Source organism: Salmo salar, chromosome 13 (genome assembly GCF_965601325.2).
Source record: "Salmo salar chromosome 13, fSalSal1, whole genome shotgun sequence".
NCBI classification, from domain to species: domain Eukaryota; kingdom Metazoa; phylum Chordata; class Actinopteri; order Salmoniformes; family Salmonidae; genus Salmo; species Salmo salar.
The window spans coordinates 25,025,955-25,032,460 of record NC_138303.1 but is presented as its reverse complement, the minus strand read 5'-3'; the positions used below and the strand labels follow the sequence as shown (position 1 = coordinate 25,032,460).

At 40.1% G+C, this 6,506-nt stretch overlaps 1 protein-coding gene across 1 annotated transcript in view; it reads left to right on the top strand.

Moving 5' to 3' along the window:
• Positions 1 to 966: 966 nt before the first annotated feature.
• The window catches only part of LOC106566675 (fibulin-2), a 104,005-nt gene continuing 98,465 nt past the window's right edge, over positions 967 to 6,506 (top strand). The window contains exon 1 of the mRNA XM_014134937.3: positions 967 to 1,111. The gene's annotated coding sequence lies outside the window, so the exon portion shown is untranslated. The remainder of the gene's footprint in view (positions 1,112 to 6,506) is intronic.

Here is a 6,506-nt window from a genome sequence, read left to right as displayed (position 1 = left end):
AATACCATTTTTATGTCTCTACATCCAGTATGAAGGAAGTTAGAGGAATGTGTTGCGAGCCAATGATAACTAGCATTAGCGCAACAACTGGAAGTCTATGGTATCTACTAGCGTGCAGAAATTACACTAACGCTTGTTAGCAACTTCCTTCAAACTGCACACAGATAGATAAAAATGGTCTCCATAAGTTCATCTCACTTTGGGGAAGTAGATAATGGGCTTTTTTTTGCCAAAATCCTGAAGTATCCTTTTAAGTAACATTCTGTATTTTATGTAACTATACCAAGTCTAATATATATACTATTTTGAGTGTCCCGGATTTATGTTTATGATTAGGTCTAGTCTATGAGACCAGGCTGTCCTCTCACGTAGACAGAGATTGGGCAAAATCTAATCAACGCTTCAGTCACGTGTCTGTCTTTTAGCGGGAGAGCAGTTTACCCACTCCATTGAATTACAGAAACTGATTGTCGTTAAACAGTTACACACAGACGGCTATCTTAAATCTCTGGGCCTAAAACATGAAACACCGCATGGATCATGTGATATTTTCTTATTGAGTGAGAAGATTTGCAGGAGATTTTGATTATTGTGTGTGACTTGTAGCCTTTTTAGCCTATCCTTTATCCTTTTCAAGGTAATCAAATGGGCAAAATATGGCCATAATAGTTTTTGGTTGATTCAGCTGGAATTATAAGAGCTACACAAAAATGTCTCAATAATTAAAATATAAATTGCGCCAGGGAAAATGACTGCATTCATCAGTAAACACAAGTGCAATGGCTAATATTGGAATATGACAGCAAGCACCCTATTTCAGTAAAGTAAAAGAGCAACGAGATGCAAGGAGTAGGGGATTGGAATTCGTTCAAGCGTGAATCAGTAGCGTAATAAACTAGAGGCGCGAAGTTATTCCAGACTTCTAATTTTCCAAAGTATTAGGAGAGCAAAGAAAGTTTTTGTTCCGCCCTTTCCTCTCTCCCTTCGCAGAGAGCGCTTGCACATCCCCCTTCTCTTTAGAACGCGCACAACTAACTTCGGGGACAACCGCTGGCCAGTAGATAATACAGGATAGTCTACCCGTCGCACAGTGACAGAACTGAGACGCAAGGTAAATATACACTTTTCAATCACTGCCTTTGTACACATCATTGTGAAAATGTGTTTATGTGCTAACCTTATATAAGAGACTGCATGAGATTCTTTCCATGATGTAAAACATGTAAGAAGTATGGTGTTTTCCCACATTTCTACCCATCAGTTGTGTGCATGGCTTGGCATGACAGCATGTCACTGACTTGAACAGATTTGTCAGGCTATATTTTAGTTCCTTTCTCCAAATAACTAAGATATCAGCATTTTAATAATATATTAAGTTATGCCTATTTCACACTTATTTGTTAAAACACAGAGAAAATGGGTTTAAATCATGTTTCAAATATAAAATAATGCAGTATTCTCTTCAATTATCCTTGAAGTCTAATACTTATATCAATGTGTATGGAATGACAAAGTGTAAACAGTAACATTTGTTAAAAGTGATTTGGATTTATTTGAATTTGTGCACCTTATCACCCCTCAGGCTACTGACTTAATCACATTCAAGACATTCTTATGCAAAGTATACCAGATAACTTCAGTCTATCTTTAAATCTTTACAACAGTCAGAAAATACAGTATTTCAAAACCCTAAGACTAACCACAAACAGTACTGTTGAGAACTTTTCCTGATATTCATTATCATGTTAAATGTTTTCTGTGTCCTGGCAAGAGTTGTGGTTGACAAAAGGTGGAGAGTGGGATGAGCAAGCCAAGCCCACAACCATTGTTTTCAGAAGCTTTGGACATTGTGTGAACAGATTGTACGTTTTTCAATGTACTTTGTTTCATTGAAACAAATGAGTATTATCTATGTAAGCAAAGATACAGTGGCCAGATGTATCTTCTATTCACTTTAGCTTCTTATCACAGATTCTGATAGTGGTTGTGCGTGACATATTTATACAATCAGTTTTATTTTCCCAGACAGACTTTCTATTTCTTTTTTGAATCTCACTCTAAGATGTGGCAGACATAGGAACAATCATGCCAATTGTCTTCACATGCCATGTGCTGAATTCAACATAATTAAAACACCAAACCAGTGGGGCACATGCCAGTCAAGACTGTGAGACCTGAAATGATTCCTTACCCGCTGCATACAAAGCCATCATTGATTGTCTAAGTGGTGCATTAGTCTGTGCTGCAGTCCTTCTCATTCTGTGGTCTGGTATGATGAAGAGAGAGACGTAGCCCCAGATGTGAGAGAGGTAGCCAGAACCAATGTTTTACTTTCAATTGGATGTCTGATGGCTCTCAAAAGCTTTGAATTTGAAAAAACGTTGAATTTGGAAAAGGAGATTGTAATATTTCATTTTGAAAACCTCTGCACTTGGCTGTGACTGCTATAACCAGTTAACTGTGCGCTTGGTTGAGTTTGACACTGAGGGGTTGTGTTAGTGTATGATGACAGAATCCTCACTGAAGGGAAGGCTGTGCATGGTCCCTTATATAATCAGCAATGGAGGAATTTGCTCCTAGATAATAGGATGCCTCAACACAGAGCAGCACACTTTGGCATACTTACAGTCCATAACACTATATAGGTTGATAAACTCAACATTCTTATTCAAATATATTTAAACATAGTAATATAATATGTCAGGAGCATAGTATTTTTGAATATGTTGATATAGAAAACATTGACTGTATGCAGTTATGAGTTGCTTTGAGAGTTTAAAGACGTGTCAGTGCAGGTTTCTCCATACAACCAATGTACACACGAGCGTGTCTATTGAGTAAAATATACCATGTCAACACAGGGGGATTTTTGCCCTCCCAAACTGCTCCACCACATGTTGGAATCTATGCACCAGCAAGCTGTTTCTTAGCACTAAGGGGGCACTATGTGTGTCTTTTGAGTCTAACTAACACTGTTAATATTCCTCAACTGACTGTTAAGCTCAGTGTTAAAGATTTCTAAAATGTCAGGAGTAGATCGAATATCGGTTTTTATACACAGAATGTTTCACTTACAACAGGAATGTATTTTGGAAAATAACTTGTGAAATCATAAAACAGATTTCTTTGCTTGAAATGTCGCAGTGTCTCTTATAACTGGACCAAGCACACGAGCAGTGGAGGAAAACAGGAAAAGTGAAATAGAAAACTTAGTTTTCAATAATATGTTCTCTGATTTGAAGTCACATCAATGACTTGGATGACACACGAGTATAGAATTGTCTGAATAACCAATCTGAATATGGATAACTGCAAAGATTGTTCAGTGCAATAGTGTAAGAAATTCATCTTATCAAGAACTTACACACTTCCCACATTCTGAATTGCAGATTTGGAAGCGATCGGGCACTATCAACAAGCCTACTACTGTATTGTGTTAGACCAGTGGTTCCCAAACTTTTTATAGTCCCATACCCCTTCAAACATTCAACCTCCAGCTGCGTACCCCCTTTAGCACCAGGGTCAGTGCACTCTCAAATGTTGTTTTTTGCCATCATTGTAAGCCTGCCACACACACACTATACGATACATTTACAGTGAGGGAAAAAAGTATTTGATCCCCTGCGGATTTTGTACGTTTGCCCACCGACAAATAAATGATCAGTCTATAATTTTAATGGTAGGTTTATTTGAACAGTGAGAGACAGAATAAGACCAAAAACATCCAGAAAAACGCATGTCAAAAATGTTATAAATTGATTTGCATTTTAATGAGGGAAATAAGTACTTGACCCCTCCGCAAAACATGACTTAGTACTTGGTGGCAAAACCCTTGTTGGCAATCACAGAGGTCAGACGTTTCTTATAGTTGGCCACCAGGTTTGCACACATCTCAGGAGGGATTTTGTCCCACTCCTCTTTGCAGATCTTCTCCAAGTCATTAAGGTTTCGAGGCTGACGTTTGGCAACTCGAACCTTCAGCTCCCTCCACAGATTTTCTATGGGATTAAGGTCTGGAGACTGGCTAGGCCACTCCAGGACCTTAATGTGCTTCTTATTGAGCCACTCCTTTGTTCCCTTAGCCGTGTGTTTTGGGTCATTGTCATGCTGGAATGCCCATCTAGGACCCATTTTCAATGCCCTGGCTGTGGGAAGGAGGTTCTCACCCAAGATTTGACGGTACATGGCCCCGTCCATCGTCCCTTTGATGCGGTGAATTGTCCTGTCCCCTTAGCAGAAAAACACCCCCAAAGCATAATGTTTCCACCTCCATGTTTGACGGTGGGGATGGTGTTCTTGGGGTCATAGGCAGCATTCCTCCTCCTCCAAACACGGCGAGTTGAGTTGATGCCAAAGAGCTCCATTTTGGTCTCATCTGACCACAACACTTTCACCCAGTTGTCCTCTGAATCATTCAGATGTTCATTGGCAAACTTCAGACGGGCATGTATATGTGCTTTCTTGAGCAGGGGGACCTTGTGGGCGCTGCAGGATTTCAGTCCTTCACGGCGTAGTGTGTTACCAATTCTTTTCTTGGTGACTATGGTCCCAGCTGCCTTGAGATCATTGACAAGATCCTCCCGTGTAGTTCTGGGCTGATTCCTCACCGTTCTCATGATCATTGCAACTCCATGAGGTGAAATCTTGCATGGAGCCCCAGGCCGAGGGAGATTGACAGTTCTTTTGTGTTTCTTCCATTTGCGAATAATCGCACCAACTGTTGTCACCTTCTCACCAAGCTGCTTGGCGATGGTCTTGTAGCCCATTCCAGCCTTGTGTATGTCTACAATCTTGTCCCAGACATCCTTGGAGAGCTCTTTGGTCTTGGCCATGGTGGAGAGTTTGGAATCTGATTGATTGATTGCTTTTGTGGACAGGCGTCTTTTATACAGGTAACAAAGTGAGATTAGGAGCACTCCCTTTAAGAGTGTGCTCCTAATCTCAGCTCGTTACCTGTATAAAAGACACCTGGGAGCCAGAAATCTTTCTGATTGAGAGGGGGCCAAATACTTATTTCCCTCATTAAAATGCAAATCAATTTATAACATTTTTGACATGCGTTTTTCAGGATTTTTTTGTTGTTATTCTGTCTCTCACTGTTCAAATAAACCTACCATTAAAATTATAGACTGATAATTTCTTTGTCAGTGGGCAAACGTACAAAATCAGCAGGGCATCAAATACTTTTTTCCCTCACTGTATTAAACGTAAGAATGAGTGTGTGTTTTTGTCCAACCTGGCTTGTGGGAAGTGACAAATAGCTCTTATAGGACCAGGGCACAAATAATAATATAATAATCAATAATTTTGCTCTTTATTTAACCATCTTACATATAAAACCTTATTTGTTCATCGAAAATTGTGATTAACTCACCACAGGTTAATGATAAGGGTATGCTTGAAAGGATGCACATACAGTAACTCTGCAATGTTGGGTTGTATTGGGTTGTCTTAAATCATTTTCCACACACAGTCTGTGCCTGTATTTAATTTTCATTCTAGTGAGGGCCGAGAATCCACTCTCACGTAGGTATGTGGTTGCAAAGGGCATCAGTGTCTTAACAGCGCAGCCCAATCCAGAAATATGGCAGAGGTTTCTGATTTAAATTCAATTTTCACAGAACTGCTTGTTGCAATTTCGATGAGGCTCTCTTGTTCAGATATTGGTAAGTCGACTGGAGGCAGGGCATGAAAGGGATAACGAATCCAGTTGTTTGTGTCATCCGTTTCGGGAAAGTACCTGCGTAATTGCGCACCCAACTCACTCAGGTGCTTCGCTATATCACATTTTACATTGTCCGTAAGCTTGAGTTCATTTGCAAACAAAAAATCATACAATGATGGAAAGACCTGTGTGTTGTCCTTGTTAATGCAGACAGAGAAGAGCTCCAACTTCTTAATCATAGCCTCAATTTTGTCCCGAACATTGAATATAGTTGTGGAGAGTCCCTGTAATCCTAGATTCAGATCATTCAGGCAAGAAAAAACATCACCCAGATAGGCCAGTCGTGTGAGAAACACATCATCATGCAAGCGATCAGACAAGTGAAAATGATGGTCAGTAAAGAAAACTTTAAGCTCGTCTTTCAATTAAAAAAGACGTGTCAATACTTTGTCCCTTTATAACCAGCGCACTTCTGTATGTAAAAGCGTTACATGGTCGCTGCCCATATCATTGCATAGTGCAGAAAATACACAAGAGTTCAGGGGCCTTGCTTGAACAAGGTTAACCATTTTCACTGCAGTGTCCAAAACGTCTTTCAAGCTGTCAGGCATTCTCTTGGCAACAAGAGCCTCTCGGTGGATGCTGCAGTGTACCCAAGTGGCGTCGGGAGCAGCTGCACTAGCGTTACCACTCCACTATGTCTCCAAGTCATGGCTTTTGTGCTATCAGTACAGATACCAACACATCTTGCTCAAAACTCCTGTGGCTTATTTTTCAGATTGGCATGTTTTGTTTCTAAATGTCTGCGCAAGAGGGAAGGTTTCATTGAGTTGTGAGATAG